Below are 17,806 nucleotides of genomic sequence, written 5' to 3'. Positions count from 1 at the left end.
TGGGTAATTTTTGGTATGGGAGGTAAACCGCTAATGTTAAATGTTAAAAAAATGTATTTATTTAATAAAAAAAATGGATGTGGGTGTAGTTTTACTATTTACAGTTAAAAAGTCCTCGTGCACTTCCAGGAAGCATTAGGAGGACGGGAAACTTTTTGTGAGTCAGAAAAACAGCAGCCTCTGATAAAAGGCTGTCGGTTTTTCTGCGGGGGGCTTCGATCAATGAATTGCATCTATAATCCCATTCATTGATCGCTGGGCTAATAGCAGGCGGCGGGAGCGCGCGTGACCCGCGGGAGTACACGCAGCCTATCTGGACGAGAATGTTCGTTCAGATAGGCTTAAGTGGTTAAGAGACATTTGTTACTTGGGAGGAAAACTGTGGCAGGTTAAAACAAGGTAAATACTAAAGGATTAAGATGTCACTGTACCAACAGAGATCAGATTAGTTAAACCTATGGTCTTCCCAATAGTAACATCTAGCTGAAAGTTGGACTATAAATAAGACCATACATAGACAAATTGATGCTTTTGAATTGTGGGTGTGGAGAAAAATACTAAGACTTCCCTGGACTGCTAAAAGATCTAACCAGTTAATGCTTAAAGAAATAAGTCCAGAGTTTTTACTAGAAGGGTTGATACTACAATTAAAACTCAAATAATTTGCTCACATATTGAGAAGACCATATTCTTTGGAGAAAGCCTGGATAACTGGAAAGATTGAGGGCAAAAGAAAACGAGGACAGCAGAAGCCAAGATGGATGGACAGCATATGTGAAGCTATGAAAATGCCTATGTAACAGCTGAAAGAAGTACTGTATGTTTTCCCCATTTTCGTCATTTCAGTCATTGCAACTTCATGCAGATATTGTCCTGGGCCAGATTAAACCCATTGCTGCAAGATGAGAGTGCTATCCACTACATCTTGAGGTTTCTGTTCTGTAGGTAGTAGCATGATTGGTCACCAGACCTTGTAGAAGAGGTAGGAATATAGCTAACCGTATTTATGAGACATTGTCCAGCATAGCATTCCTGGAAGCTATATATATTTAGTTAAGATTGAGCATAACCACATGCTTTATGCACTGTATATTTATGTGACTGCATGTAGCTTTTTCCACTCATATCCATTGGAACACAACAAAAGATAGTACTGCTGACGTGTGGGTAGTTGGGTTCAACAGTGGTGCCCCACGATTTGTAGTTATGAGTCAGCAGGGTATGTTTGTAGGAGAGGACACCCCAGTCACCCTGACTGAAGAAGAAACATGGTATTAGCAGGCTGGGTGGAAGAAATGGGCTGTCATAATGTCTCCTGGTAGGAGAAACATGGAGTGCAGCATAGGGCAGTGAAAACTGCATTACTGAACTAGAGAGAGTGTCAGTAATGTGCTGTGGGGGCAGCATGCTAAAGTTCTGCGCAGGTAACTTTATAAACTATGGTCAGCCCTGTATGAGACTTCCCTTCTATTATCTGCTCCCCTTGCATGTGCAAATGTTTTTGATTTCCTAATGGACGAGTGGCAAAATGGAAATAGCTCTCCTTGTTGCATGTTATGTATAGTGAAGTTGAAGTCCGCACAAAGCTGGTGGAGTAAAATGGCTTTATTAAATCAGGCACATATCAAAAAGGATATCCAAACACCAATTTCTGACATGTTTCGGACGTGGTACCATCCTTAATCATAGCATAGGTAGATAGTGACAGGAGTGACTCTTATAAAGTCAGAGCCACGCCCAATGACACAAGCCCCACCCAAGAAAAGCAAGTGTACATAAAACAGAAATTCTCAGAATAAGCATGAACATAAAATCAATAAATAGCAAACATATAATTAATGATCAAAGTAGTACAATACATTTGCAGCAATGTAGAAACCGGTGTCAACAAACACATGAACGTAGGGCATATTAACCTCCTTGGCGGTAACCCCGTGTGTGACACGGGGTAAGCCGCCGGAGGGTGTCGCTCAGGCCCTGCTGGGCGGATTTACATAATTTTTTTTCTCAAACACGCAGCTAGCACTTTGCTAGCTGCGTGTTTGGTCTGATCGCCGCCGCCGATGCGCCGCTGCCCGCCGCAGAAACAGCCCCCCCCTCCCCGCATACCCTTTGCGCAGCCTGGCCAATCGCGACCAGGCTGCTCTATGGGGTGGATCAGGATTCCCTGTGACGTCACTCCGTTCGTTGCCATGGCGACGGGGGAAGCCCTCAAGGAAATCCCGTTCAGAACGGGATTTCCTTATGGGCATGCGGCGCCGGCGGCGATCGGTAGGTACGGGGGGGGGGGGGGAGGCCGCAGGGAGGGGGGAAGCATGTAGCTAGCGCTAGGCTAGCTACATGCTAAAAAAAAATAATAATTTGAAAAAAAACCTTCCCGCGGCCGAGCAGCCGCATTTATCATACCGCCAGGGAGGTTAACAATCAAAATTAGCCTCTTATTCAAAAAATCGGGCCCTACAAAATCAAGGAACCACTGATAACACGAAAAGGTGACACATAGAGGGAACTAAGTATCCAAATTAATATCCCATCTGGCGTAAAGACCCCTCGGGGCACGTGTCCCCAATTGAAAAATCCAAAATGCCTCCCGGGTAAGGAGGCGTTTGTATATATCACCGCCCCTAGTGAGCCTCAAAATATGTTCAATGCCCTGAAAAGTAAAAGAGGACATATCGCCAGAATGGATCGATCTAAAATGTTTGTCCTTTACTTTATAGACTCCAAAAAAATAATTGAGAATAATCTTCATTTAGTATTTATGAGAAATGCACACTTTTTTTTACACCTAAAAGCTAGAGCAACCTTTATCATAATTTCTCTTCACACGTTTGTGGATTACACAGTGCAGCAAGTGAAGTATTGTGAGTTCTGTTTTTAAAAACACGGAGACTAATTTGCTGACAAAGGAAGATAGCGCCACCTGCTGAAGGTCCCCTGTAATAATGCGAAATAATCCATACAGTAAACTACAGGGAAGATTAGCATGGCCACTATGCAAGGATGACATGCACATTCGTGAAGCGTTCTTAAGTGCAAACTGACTCCATACTGCACCAGTTTGGGCTCCTGTCCCTGTGTTTTTGTTTCTGCAATCTTTGATCAGTCAGCTCAAAGAAACCTTTGCAGCTGAAGGGATGGCTATCTAACAAGGCTGTGGAAGGAGGACTAGAGATGGCTTCAAACTTGAACTTCCGTAAAAGTTTGCGAACAGGCGAACTGCCATAGACTTCAATGGGCAGCCAAATTCTAAATTCTATAGGGACGGTTTCTGGCCACAAAAGCGATGGAAAAGTTGCTTCAAGGGGCCTAACACCTGGACTGTGGCATGCCAACATGGGGATCCATGGCAAAAGTCCCACCAGAAATTACTTAGTTGACGCAGAGCCATGTTTTAATCGCTAAAGGGCAGAGATCACAGTACATTCCTACATTTGTGGAATAAAGTGCAGCTGTAATATATTCAGATTGTGTACACGTCGATCAGGTAGTGTAAGTGTAATGCCCGCTTCACACTGACAGACCAAACGCAGCGTTTACTGAGATTGAGCGCTAACAGGTCTGTCAGGCCCTTAGTTCTGTGGTGCTGCATGTGCGCTCAACTGAACGGACCAGCATGGGCATGTAGCACAGGTCAGGATGGGAAGTTATTAATAGAACTGTATGACGGTACCCAACCGACCAGCGTGAGTTTGTACAACCTATTTTTTTTATTTTGGCTCATTTGTGAACTCCTCCATGCTAACTAGTTACGCGACCTTGCAGCCACATGAGGTTGAACGCTAATAGGTCTGTAAGGTGTGTGGTGCTTCATGTGTGCTCAACTGAACGGACCAGCGTGGGCATGTAGCAGAGGCCAGGATGGAGCAGGTCTGGAATGGATGTCATGGGTATACATTTTACATGTAATTTTTTTTTTTTGAGGAGATGCGGTGACTTGGCTCTGCACAGGATGGTGCAGGTTTACACACCAATGTAATTTGACAAACAAAAAAAACAACATTTTGCAAATACTGTAGAACAGGTCAGACAATGTCATGGCCTATACATTTTACCTAAAAAAATGATTAAAAAAAAAAAAAGAAAATCAATGTTTGTTGCATCCCTGGTGAGTGAAACTGACAAGAGAGGAGGTGACTTGGCTCTGCACATGTATCTGCAGGTTTACAGACCCATGTAATTTAAAAAAAACAAAACAAAACAAAAAAACTATTTTTGTAGTCGCTGTAGCACAGGCAAGACAATGCCATGGCTTATACATTTTACCCCCAAAATTTAAAACATTTTTTAAAAAGAAATTCAACGTTTTCTGAATCCCTGGTGAGTGACACTGACAAGAGAGGCAGTGACTTGGCTCTGCACATGTATGTGCAGGTTTACATACAAATGTAATTTGACAAAAAAAAAAAGAAAAAAGTTTTGCAGGCGATGTAGCAGAGGCCAGACAATGTCATGTCACATACACTTTACCAAATAATTTTTTTTTTTTTTTTTAAGAAAATCAATGTTTGTTGCATCCCTGGGGAGTGACCAGAGGTTCAGAGCGGCCAGGAGTGCTTGTCCGGCGTGACACAGTCATACCTGGGATTTGGAAAAGGCCCTGGGGAGCTGGGAGTGTGCACTTGTAGAGAACGGCACAGCAGCAGCAATAGAGGAGTACTCAGCCGAGGATGATAGCAAAGAGGATGGAGGAGGAGTAGGAGGAGAAGAAGAGGTGGCAGCAGGCCTGCCTGCCATTCGTGGTGGTGTCACCAACTCCACCACAGAGCCATGCATTCCATGCTTGCCAGTGGTCAGCAGGTTTACCCTGTGTGCCGTATAGGTGAAATACCTGCTCTGACCGTGCTTTGCAGACCAGGAGTCAGTGGTCAGATGGACCCTTCCCCAACATGGTGTGGCAGAGATGCAGTGACTTGACTTTCCACATTATGGTACAGGTTAGGGATTGCCTTTCTGGAAAAATAATTTCTGCTGGGTACCTTCCACTGCAGTGTCCCAATCGCAACAGGCCTCAGAATCCACCAGCTTGTATGGCAACAGCTGGCAGACTAACAGTTCCGACAAGCCAGCTGTCAGACGCTGGGCAAGGGGGTGACTCAGACATCAGCTTCTTGTACTCAAAAATTTCCTTGACAGAAACCTGAGTGTGGACAGATGAGCAGGAACTGCTCAAGGTGAGAGAGGTGAAGTGGAGGGTGGCTGCGAAGGGACAAGGACAGCAGAGGTTGAGATGGCTTAAGAAGCTGGCCCAGGAGGAGGGTGGTTTCAACTTTGTGTGCTGCTTCTCCTCATGTGTTTCTCCCATTGGCGTGGGTGTTTGGAGCTCAGGTGCCTTATAAAGACAGCTGTACCTCGGTGGTTGTTGGACTTCCTATAACTCAGAATCTTGTGGCAGAGGTTGCAAATGGCTTTGCTATTTTCAGAGCCAGACATACAAAAAAATTGCCACACTGGTGAGCTTTGGGATGACATTCTGGTGGTGGTGGTAGTAGTAACAGCAGAAGTTGCGAGCGTTTTGGCTGGTTGCCACTAGCTCCTTGCGACAATATTCCTCTGTTTACAACTTGTCACCTCCTCCTCTCTGTCTCCCCAACTGAACTCTACCCCTCTTCATCTCTTCTTGCGGGCAACCACATCGTAATCATCAGCTGCTTCACTTGTATATGACAACTCACAATAGGCACCAGCAGCAGGTACACAATCATACCTTACGTCTATGTGTGTAATGACGCCTGACTGAGACATATCAGGTGCAACATCCTTATTTCCATCTTCTGGCAATAATGCTTGCACATCACTAATTTCCTCAAACTGATGAGTGAATAACTCCTGTGACACATCAAGTGAAGCGGCTGTGCTGCTAGTGGTGGGGCGAGTGGTAACTCCTGGGGTGCCCGAATCAGAGCAAGAGGAGGATGGTATGTCAAGGTTCCAAGAGGAAGTGGCAGAATATGGGGTTTGCTGTGTAAGCCAGTCAACTACTTCCTCAGCTTTTTGGGAGTTCAGAGTACGTGGCCCATGAGCACTGTGGCCATTATTCCGAGACCACAGGAAATCACACCAGCATGACCCCTGTGGTGTGGCCTGCCTCTGCGTGACGTGCAGCTCAATATACACTGCACCAGACAGTGAGAGGATGCACGTGTCTGTGATATAATAACATCGAAATACAACAAGAATAACACTTATGATGGTGGTGTGTATTGTGCTACTGTATCAGGAGTCACTAGGAGTGTGCATACATCTGTGACATGCAGCTCAAGATACACTGCACTGGACAGTGAGTGGAGGCTGGGTGAATACTTTGGTGGACAGTAAATAGTCATACTCACACTATGGGCCCATACGCCCATACAGTGATATACTTAAAGTGGATCCGATAAACGTTTACTCATTGTATAGTTGGGTTCCTTTCATATAGTTTATAGGGCATTCCTCAAGCCAAATACTTTTTGTTTTGTTTTAATACTCAAATTCCCTATAAACGAAACAAGCCTCACCCACAGCTTCTATTGTGCCTTGGCACTCTTAGAGCAATGTAGCAATGGCTTATGGGAAGCTCAGTCTGGGCAGGAGGAGGTGGTGTTACAAGCCCTAGATTTCAGAGGCAGAGGGGAGGAGGGAGGAGTGGAGATTGGGCTGAGGGCTGGAGATGCTATCAGCTTGCCTATGTAATGTGACAAGCAGAACATGGCTGCCCTCATTGTATCACAGGAAGAAAGAATCATATACAGTTGAAGCCGTTTGCAGCTAGATTTGCTGTGCAAACTATCTACATTTTAGAGAAGATATATAGACAAGTTACTTGTTAGTTAGTTTTTCATCTCGGATCCAAAAAGCAAGAAAATACTTAAAATAATTTTGCTAATTTTTTATCTACTCTTTCGTACTTTTTCAACTGCAAAGTGCTGAAAAGTTACTTTAAATAGAAGAGGAAAAATTATCTCCTAGGGGAAAACTCAGGATAAAAATGTAATTGCATATGGGCCCATATGTCTAAACATTTACGTATTTGCTTGTTTAATGGATCCCAGGTACATAGACAGTAAGGCAAGGTAAGGGGACTTTGATCTATTTTTAAACTGATGTTTTTGCTGAAATCTGATATCACAACATGAAGCTCTTCCTAATGCCTACCCCTAACCCTTTAACCCACCTCCTGTTTGTTTTTTATGTGTGGTTTCTGATTCCTAAACCAAACCTCCCTAACTGTTTAATCTGACCACTCTGACCATATCCTAACCCGGATTGCTAAACCTAGTTTATACCTTACTTATGCTGTCTGCATTTGCAAAAATGTCGTTGGCTGTGCAATACTCTGCTGTGACCCGGCTACTCACCATTGCCAACTCACTTGGACTTGTACAACACGCCAACACCCCCACTCACACTGCAGGTCACACTCTCGACCTTATATTCACTAAATCCACCACCATTGCAGACCTTGACATTGCACCCTTTCCACCCTCAGACCATCACCTACTCACCTTCAACCTCCTCACGGAAGACACCTCCAAATTAGCCACCCACCCACCTGGTCGATGGCAGCGAGACCTACGCAAGCTCAACCCTAGTGTCCTTGCTGACCCCCTCCATGCCCTCTCCTCCACTCTCCCCACCCTAACCTGTCCTAATCTTGCTGCAGCTCAGTATCGCCAAACTCTCTCTCATCAGCCCTAGAGAAAGCTGCTCCACCAATATTTCGCCACAACCGACCCCCTAACCCCCAGCCCTGGCGCACTACCCATACTCGCATCCTCCAGAGGAAAACACGCGCCACTGAACGGAAATGGAGAAAAACTAGACTTAACCAGGATTTCCTACAGTACAAGACCAACCTGCTGCAGTTCCACACTGCCCTTGCTCATGCGAAGCAGGAATACTTTACCAAGCTCATCGGAGCACAAGCTTCCAACCCCCGGCGTCTTTTTGCCACCTTCAACTCCCTGCTTAAACCCACCCCCCCACCCTCCGTTTCCTCCCTCACTGCCACAGATTTAGCCACCCACTTCACCAACAAAATTGTCTCCATCCGCCAGGAAATATCCAATCTCCAATCTTCACCTCCCACCCCCTCCCAACCAGCTCCTCCTCCACCCTATCCTCCCCTCACATCCTTCACTCCTACTACCACCGAGGAAGTCAACCACCTACTGCAGACTTCCCATACCACTACTTCCCCCCTTGACCCCTTCCCTTCTGATTTACTCCAGCCTCACTTCACGGAATTGGCCCCAGTCCTCACTACCCTGTTCAATCTCTCCCTATCCACAGGCACCTTCCCCACAGACTTCAAGCAGGCCACTGTAATACCCCTGCTCAAGAAACCCTCACTCGACCCCTCGCTACCCTCCAACTACCGTCCTATCTCCCTCCTCCCCTTTGCCTCAAAACTCCTTGAGCGTCTGGTTCACAAACGCCTGACCCAGTACCTCAATGCCAACTCACTGCTAGACCCACTCCAATCTGGATTTTGGCCTGCCCACTCAACCGAAACTGCTCTCACCAAAGTGGTCAACGACCTTGCCTTAGCTAAAGCTGAAGGTAAATACTCCATTCTCCTCCTCCTTGACCTGTCAGCAGCTTTTGACACAGTAGATCATCCCCTACTCCTCCAGTCCCTCCAGTCCTTGGGCATTCACGATCTCGCCCTGTCCTGGCTTTCATCCTACCTCTCCAACCGCTCCTTCACGACCACCTTCAATGAGTCCTCATCCACCCCCAACCACCTCTCGGTGGGAGTCCCCCAAGGTTCGGTCCTTGGCCCCCTACTGTTCACCCTATACACATCCTCCATTGGCAAGGTTATCTCCTCCATGGGTTTTAACTATCATCTGTATGCAGATGACACCCAGATCTACCTCCACACCCCTGACATATCCACCACTACTATGGACAAGGTCTCCTCCTGCCTATCCGCCATCTCCTCCTGGATGTCTGCTAGGTTCCTGAAACTAAATCTAGACAAAACGGAATTTATGATCTTCCCACCCCGGCCATCCACGAACCTCCCAGATGTGCATGTCACTGTTAACCACACTACCATTCGCCCTACCTCTCAAGCCCGCTGTCTGGGTGTCACCCTGGACTCCGCACTCTCCTTCACTTCCCACATCCAAAACCTCACAAAGTCCTGCAACTTCCACCTTCGTAACATCTGTAAGATTCGCCCTTTCCTGACCTCTGCCACCACCAAACTCCTCATCCATGCCCTCATAATTTCCCGCCTTGACTACTGCAATGCCCTGCTGTCTGGTCTCCCTATGACCCGAACAGCCCCACTGCAGTCCATCATGAATGCGGCAGCCAGAATTATCCACTGCTCCCATCGCTCCACCACGGCAGATCCCCTCCTAGAATCCCTCCACTGGCTTCCTATCCAGTCCAGAATCAGATTCAAGATACTGTGTCTGACCTACAAATCTGTCCACAAAACCTGTCCAACCTACATTTCCGATCTTACTCAGAGGTACACACCTAGCCGCTCACTCCGCTCTTCCAATGAACTTCGCCTAACCGCCCCCCGCATCACCCAGTCCCATGCACGCCTCCAGGACTTCTCAAGAGCTGCTCCAACACTATGGAACTCCCTACCTCCACCCATTAGGGCAGCCCCCTCCTTCAACATCTTCAAGAAAGCCCTCAAAACTCACCGTTTCACTCTGGCCTACTACCCCTCACAAGTGCTCTAAACCTACAGCTGAACTCTGGTCCCCTACCATTCGTGTCCCTACCTCTCCCTCTAGATTGTAAGCCTTTGGGCAGGGTCCTCCTCCTTTTGTGTCCTACCTGATCTTGCACCTCCATTACTGTGAACCCATGCTATGCATCTGAGTGAACCTAACTTGCCTAATCTACATGCTCCATCCAATGACTGACTAAGCATTACCTTGTGCTCATACTGTGCTGTGTGATCTGGTTTTCTTGTATTCCTGTATTGTCATATTGCTGTATGTCACCCCTAAATTATGTCTGTAACCTAAATTAATGTTCAGCGCTGCGTAATATGTTGGCGCTTTATAAATACAATAAATAAATAAATAAATAAATAAATAAAAATACTGAACATCTGCACTCAAAGTGGCAGTTATTGCTTACAGAACATGAATAAAGACTTGGAACCCATAATCTGTAATGGTCTATGGCATTACCCAGTGAATGACTGTACAAGAGGTACTGCAGGAAATCAGGTAAGACTATCATCATCACCACAGTGTGGTCAGAGTTTCTGTCAATGGTCACTTTGTAGCTAGCCTGCTGTGCTCTCTGACAGGATGTGGCCACACCTGACTAAGGAATCAAGGAAGTTAACAGAAAGGGCATGTCAAGTGATAGGGTAACAGAAAGGGCATGTCAAGTGATAGGGTAACAGAAAGGGCATGCCAAATAAGAGGAAGGTTAATTTGGAGTTCCATTTCAGGTTCCATTCATCTAAGAGCTGGCAGCAGTACTTGGCAAGGTTTTCTTCAACGTGATGGAGAGGTTACTTACCTCAGGTGTAAAGTTATGAGGTTGCATGCTGTATGGCATGAAATATCTGAATACACTTAAAATATACCCAGCAATAATCTATTACAGTATTTAATGTCATGTGCCAAGTGGGCCCCCCAAGCCAGCCATTGTGCCCCACCAAAAATATTGATGCTGGAGCCACCATGGGTGATACTATACCATCATACATATAGTGCTTCAGAGTGGTGAGAAACCCTGCTCTGTAGCTACACCACTGGATTCTCCACTGACTGCGCCATGGAGAGGTCATCATGCTGCTAACTTCTACTAAGTAAACTTATGACCACATTGATAATGCGATAAAGAATATTAGTCACACCCAGGGTCGGACTGGAACACTAAGGGCCCACCAGGAAAGTTTCAGCCTGTGCTTCCTGTGAGAAGGTGATTGGACAAGCAAGAAGACCAGACCAGAGCAGCGGCAGGCAGAGCGGGATGCAGGAATTGGTAAGTAGTAAGTTGCAGAAAGAGAACAGAGGCGCCTCCTTCTGCGATACCAGTGTCCACCCCAGGTGGAGGGGTGATTATACCCTTTTTCCTGAACTACAGAGAGCGACATCTTAGACCCGAGTGGGGACAGGCCTTAATCTCCTCACCTGCATTTTCAGTGTTTGCCTGAGAGGTAACCCTGGTTTTTGAGTATTACTATTGCTTACATTCATTTTCCTCCTATTTCCAATACATACTACACTATATTGGGCTCTCAGTTTTCTCTTTTTGTAAGTAGTACATTCTAGCCTGGAGGGGGGGGGGGGAGCAGCGAAGGGGGCCCAGGTGAGGGAGGGGGGAGACTGCTCCCCCTCCCCGCTGCTCTGTGCCCACCGCTGCTCCTCCTTCCTGCGCTCGGGGCCACTAAAAGGGAGGCCTACCGGGCAAAATCCCAAGCTCCCGCTGGCCCTGTCCGACCCTCGTCACACCTAAGTAGTAAGAATAGAGTCACACCAGAGTTGAGCACTGCTGTGCATGGGATTACAGGAAGTGGATATAAACAGTGGCCTAGCAATAGGGGATGCAGAAGTTGCGACTGCACCTGGGCCCATGGACCAGAGGGGCCCTCCTTCACCCATCTTATTAGCTTTTCATTGGTGCTGTGTTGGTAATGAACACCTATAGTTGTGTTCACAATAATAACAGTCAGACATCACTAACTTGCTCAGTCACTGTTTTTGCTAGAAATTATAGTTCTACATGGCAAATTTACTAGCAGGTGTAGTAGAATATAAATTCTACCGACCCAACAGTCATGACATGCATGCTGCTGATTCTGTGTACAGTAATTGAATCACTAATCAAAATAGCAGTGTAGAGATTGAGGTCACTCATTCTTTAAATATGGGCAACAATTGCCACCTGTTTCTCAAAGTGTACCTAAGCCAAAGCTCGGGTACAAAATGAGATACTTACCTAAAGTGAAGGAAGCCTCAGGCTTCCCTATCTATTCTAATGTCCCCCAACAATTAGCACCCCCTGAAGATTAGAAACAATGCTGCTAATCTCATTGGGGCCACGCAGCTCTTCTCGCTCTACCGGGGCCGCACGAGCCCACCCATGCCAGAGCAGAGAGCTCCATTTTACTGCACATGCATGGCCATGCTCGAACATCTACTGCGCGGCCACGCTGCAAGATGAGGAGTGCGGCCCGATCTTGTAATCAAATTGTTTTCTTACTCAATCACCTTTATAGACAACTAGTTTACCTAAGCACGTTTAAAAAACAGGCTCTAGGTAAGTGATACCGCCGCATGTTAGTGCGCATGCGCACACGCCCGCCTGGCTCCCTGGCCCCATCCTCCTGTCCCAACAGCCGTCCATGCTGCGCACATGCGCAGTAGCAAAAACGCACGGACCCAAGTACACAGGGACAGGAGTGTACGCAGGGACAGTTAGGTTTTATTAGGTAGTATAATGAAGCACCTACTACCCTCCTTTATGTTAATTTAAATCCTGATAAAACTTTGAAAGAGCTCAAGTTTTTTTTTTTGTATAGATATAGAGCACAAATATTGAGCTCTAGTCCTTAAAGGAATACTGTAGGGGGGATCAGGGGAAAATGAGTTAAACTTACCCGGGACTTCTAATGGTCCCCTGCAGACATCCTGTGCCCGCGCAGCCACTCACCGATGCTCCAGCCTCGCCTCCGGTTCACTTCTGGGATTTCGGACGTTAAAGTCAGAAAACCACTGCGCCTGCGTTGCCATGTCCTCGCTCCCGCTGATGTCACCAGGAGCGTATTGCGCAGGCCCAGTATGGTCTGTGCCTGCGCAATACACTACTGGTGACATCAGCGGGAGTGAAGACTTGGCTGCGCAGGCACAGTGGTTTTCAGACTTTAAAGTCATAAATCCCCGAAATGAACCGAATGCGGGGCCGGAGCATTGGTGAGTGGCTGCGCGGGCGCAGGATGTCTGCGGGGGACCATTAGAAGCCCCGGGTAAGTTTAACTCATTTTCCCCTGATCCCCCAACAGTATTCCTTTAAAGAGAGTCTGAAGCGAGAATAGATCTCGCTTCAGACCTCATATATAGCAGGGGCACGTGTGCCCCTGCTAAAACGCCGCTATCCCGCGGCTTAACGGGGGTCCCTGTCCCCCCAAACCCCCTCCGTAATGCGGGGGGAGCGCTTCCGCAATGGGGCAGGGCTAACCGCCGCAGCCCTGCCCCACGCGCGTCTGTCAGCGCGTATCTCCGCCTCTCCCCCGCCCCTCTCAGTCTTCCTTCACTGAGAGGGGCGGGGGAGAGGCGGCGATGCGCGTCTGATAGACGCGACTGGAGGCAGGGCTGCAGCCGTTAGCCCTGCCTCCAGGAAGAATATTACCAGCGACCATTTTCCGACCAACTTTTGCAGGGGTTGGTTGGGGGTGAAGGGACCCCCGTTTAGCCGCGGGATAGCGGCGTTTTAGCAGGGGCACACGTGCCCCTGCTATATATGAGAGATTTAGTCCCGCTTCAGTGTCTCTTTAAGGACTAGAGCTCAATATTTGTGCTCTATATCTATACAAAAAAAAAAAAACTTGAGCTCTTTCAAAGTTTTATCAGGATTTAAATTAACATAAAGGAGGGTAGTAGGTGCTTCATTATACTTACTCATTTCCCCCCTGACCCCCTACAGTATTCCTTTAAGGACCATATCCATGCCAATGTTTAGGATGGACAAAGAAATGGAGCAATGTATTCTACTTGATGAACCACATCTTTCCAAATTAATATGAGCTGTGCCTAATGTGTGTGACCTCAGCCTTTGAGGACTGGGGTTCTAAACCTCTAATATAGAGGTTCCAAACACATTGCAGATGAAATACTGTCATTTAGTAATACTTATGGCCATTCCATTAAGATTCCTAGCATGGATGTGAAAACTAATGAAGACAGAAAAACATTTCTGGCACGTTCTGGGAATAATTGATTTGCTCATTTAGCGGGAGCATGTGTTTTACTCTGCAGCCTGGGAGTCAGTGTCAGGGCTAGCAGCTGTCCGCTCAACATTACAGATCATTGGGATTGTTGGCTACTTGCTCCTACTGTGTTCATAATAAGACTTGCAGAGTAGCACCCCTGACCCAATTAGAGGTCAGCTATATTTCTTCTATTAGAATAAGAACAATCCTGTGCAGCCCAATAGGAGACACTTACTCCATCACTTTCACAGGTTTGCTTCATCACAGCTGTCTGGACAGATGGGTCCTGTCTCCCTCAGGCTGCACTCAAACAAAAAAAGTTTATGAAATAGTAATTATTTTAACAGAGTAAGTAAATGGAAGTTTTCCGTGCCCAATCCAGTGTATTCTGAGCATTAAAACAATTTCATGGGTCACACAGGGCCGCATTTGTACTTTTTACTGGCCAAGGCCCACTATCACCAGCTGCCCCCTGATAACAGTATCCGAAACTCGTCTCCCCCCCCCCCCCCCCCCCCAACACAGCAGGGTTTATATTGTAGGCTCCTCTGAAGACAATTAGTGAAGTGATGGCATGGATTACATTATAAGCGCCTCTGAGGACAGTTCGTGACATGATGGCAGGGTCTAGATTGTAAGCTCCTTGGCGAGTGGCACATTCAGTTAGTGACAGGCAGCTCAGAAATCACTTTAAGTGTCTGTTCGCTGCCCCTTCATCCCTCGAGTACCAGTTCCGACTGTTGGTAGCCGCCCACCGCTATGTGCAAACTCTGTGTAGCAGGATGAATGTTTAGCAGGCTAAGTGCTACTACCACCCTGCTGCCCACATCCCGCCCCTCGCTTTCCTGGTGCCCTAGGCCATGGCCTATGTGGCCTTGCCTGAAATCCGGCCATGGTGTCACATACAGCAGTTGAGGATTGTGGAGGTTAAAGTCTGATACCAAAATTACTATTTTGGACGGTGGTAAATTGAGTTATTGTGCAAAGATACTGGACATTTCTTCTGACAACAGTGGACTCACAGAGTCTCCTGTCAATACAAAGCAAGCATTTGCCTCAACTAAGCCTTATGATCTGGCTGTGGAGATTCTCAACTTCCCTGGCATTCAATTTACCTAGGATTTCTTTGCAAACAGTGGTTCAATTAATTTCAAATCATTTTTAAGATTTTCTCTTTTATGCACTTGCTTTTTTCCGCCTAAATATTGAAATCAACACAAGTTATTGTATTGAATGCAATAAAAAATGAGTTTGCTGCCAGATGTTAATGAAGCTGCGTGACCCTGTCGTCATCAACATCGATCGCTGGGAGCTATATCATCACCAAGGAAGAAAACATATCGGCCGAGTGACATGTAGGAAGACATGGGTGAAGCTTTTAGAGGTATACGACGAGGGATCAGCACGCCAATGGCGAGTATAAGCCATTTCGATTATAAGACCCCCCCCATATCTATATCTCCCCGTGTGCAAGATGCCAAGTGCACATTGGAAATTAAGCTTCCAATCAGGGCCGTCTGTAGGCTAAATTACCCACATGTGGGCTCAAGAATGTTATATGTGATGCAGTAATTACCGTAACCCTCCAGTATAGATTAGTCAGCTATATTTGCCTCAGTATAGGTTAGCCCGGTATAGGTGACACACACACACACACACACACAGAGAGAAATCCCAGCACCAGGACTAAGCTTGCTTGAGTCATTAGGCCGTGTTCCGATGCTCGGACCAGAGATGTATACAGCAGAGGTGGTGCAATCAGCACTAGAGAGAGGCACAGTGAGGAATACTCGCATGCTCCATAGCGCTGAGGATCTGGGGGGGGCAGATTGCTGTAGGGGGGGGGGGGGAGAGATTTGGAGGCCGCTACAACTTCTCTGCTTAAATCTACAGTCCTGGCCAAAAGTTTTGAGACTGTCAAAAATATTCGTTTTGACAAAGTTTGCTGCTAAACTACTTTTAGATCTTTGTTTCAGTTGTTTATGTGATGTACTGAAATATAATTATAAGCACTTCATACATTTCAATGGCTTTCATTGACAATTGCATGAGATTTATGCTAAAGGTGGGTACACACGTCAGATAAAAGTCTTTGGAAAATGAAAGATCACAGACCAATTTTACCCCCTTCCATGTAGTATGAGAGCCATACTCTACACAGTCTTTTCTATGGAGCTGAACTCCCCATCAGACACAAATCTTTGCAAGGTGCTCAACACAAAGATACTGTACACATGCAACAGATCACTATCTGCAAAAGATCAGTTCCTGCAAAAGATCCATTCCTGCAAAATGCATTCAAAGCCTATGATATCTGCAGATCTCATACACACCTTGTTTAATGGACCATCATCTGCAGATCAGATAATTATCTGCAGATCTGAAGATCCAACCTAGTGGATCTGATCTGCAGATAATTGTCTGTTAAACAAGGTGTGAATGATATCTGCAGGTATAGACTTTGAATGCATTTTGCAGGAACGGATCTTTTGCAAGAACTGATCTTTTGCAGATACTGATCTGTTGCATGTGTACAGAATCTTTGTGTGCAGCATCTTACAAAGATTTTTATCTGATGGGGAGTTTAGCTCCATAGAATAGACTGTAGAGTATGGGCTCTCATACTACATGGAAGGGGGTAAAATTGCTCTGTGATCTTTCATTTTCCAAAGACTTATCTGACGGGTGTACCCACCTTAAGCGTCAGTATTTGCAGTGTTGGCCCTTCTTTTCCATAACCTCTGCAATTCATCTGGGCATGCTCTCAACTTCTGGGTCAAATCCTGACTAATAGCAACCCATTCTTTCATAATCACTTCTTTGAGTTTCTCAGAATTAGTTGGTTTTTGTTTGTCCACCCGCCTCCGGAGGAATAACCACAAGTTCTCCATGGGATAAAGATCTGGGGAGTTTCCAGGCCATGGACCCAAAATTTCAATGTTTTGGTCCCCGAGCCACTTAGTTATCTCTTTTGCCTTATGACACGGTGCTCCATCGTGCTAGAAAATGCATTGTTCTTCACCAAACTGTTGTTGGATTGTTGGAAGAAGTTGCTGCTGGAGGGTATTTTGGTACCATGCTTTATTCATGGCTGTGTTTTTTGGCAAAATTGTGAGTAAGCCCACTCTCTTGGATGAGAAGCAACCCTACACATGAATGGTGGCAGGTGTAAGCGCATCTGCATGCACAGTGAGGCGAAGACTTTTGGAAGACGGCCTGGTGTCAAGGGCAGCAAAGAAGCCACTTCTCTCCACAAAAAAAACACCAGGGACAAATTGATCTTCTGCAGACAGTATGGTGAATGGACTGCTGAGGACTGGGGCAAAGTCATATTCTCAGATGAAGCCCATATCTGATTGTTTGGGGCATCTGGAAAAAGGCTGGTCAGGTGAAGAAAAGGTGAGCGCTACCATCAGTCATGTGTCATGCTAACAGTAAAGCATCCTGAGACCATTCATGTGTGGGGTTGCTTCTCATCTAAGGGAGTGGGCTCACTCGCAATTTTGCCCCCAAAAAGAAACCAAAAAAAAAAAAACACAGCCATGAATAAAGAATGGTACCAAAACACCCTCCAATAGCAACTTCTTCACCAAACTGTTGTTGGATTGTTGGAAGAACAATGCATTTTCCAGCCCAAGGGAGCACCGTGTCATAAGGCAAAAGATAACCAAGTGGCTCAGGGACCAAAGCGTTGATATTTTGGGTCCACGGCTTGGGAACACCCCAGACCTTAATCCCATTGAGAACTTGTAATTTCTCAAGAGGTGGGTGGACAAACAAAAACCAACTAATTCTGAGAAACTTGAAGTGATTATGAAAGAATGGGTTGCTATCAGTCAGGATTTGGCCCAGAAGTTGATTGAGAGCATGCCCAGTCGAATTGCAGAGGTCCTGAAAAAG

The 17,806-nt window shown here is 46.3% G+C and overlaps 1 long non-coding RNA gene and 1 other non-coding gene across 5 annotated transcripts in view; both read left to right on the top strand.

Annotated features, from left to right (window-relative positions):
- LOC137541406 (uncharacterized) overlaps positions 1–17,806 on the top strand; it is a 1,168,812-nt gene that overhangs the window by 946,339 nt on the left and 204,667 nt on the right. The gene's annotated exons all lie outside the window — the stretch shown is intronic.
- Positions 2,935–3,038, top strand: LOC137542609 (U6 spliceosomal RNA). Its single transcript, XR_011025488.1, has one exon. It is a non-coding gene; the product is annotated as a U6 spliceosomal RNA (small nuclear RNA).

The sequence above is a fragment of the Hyperolius riggenbachi genome, chromosome 12 (genome assembly GCF_040937935.1).
Source record: "Hyperolius riggenbachi isolate aHypRig1 chromosome 12, aHypRig1.pri, whole genome shotgun sequence".
NCBI classification, from domain to species: Eukaryota; Metazoa; Chordata; class Amphibia; order Anura; family Hyperoliidae; genus Hyperolius; species Hyperolius riggenbachi.
The sequence above is the reverse complement of the archived record's forward strand: the minus strand, read 5'-3'. Positions and strand labels throughout refer to the sequence as shown.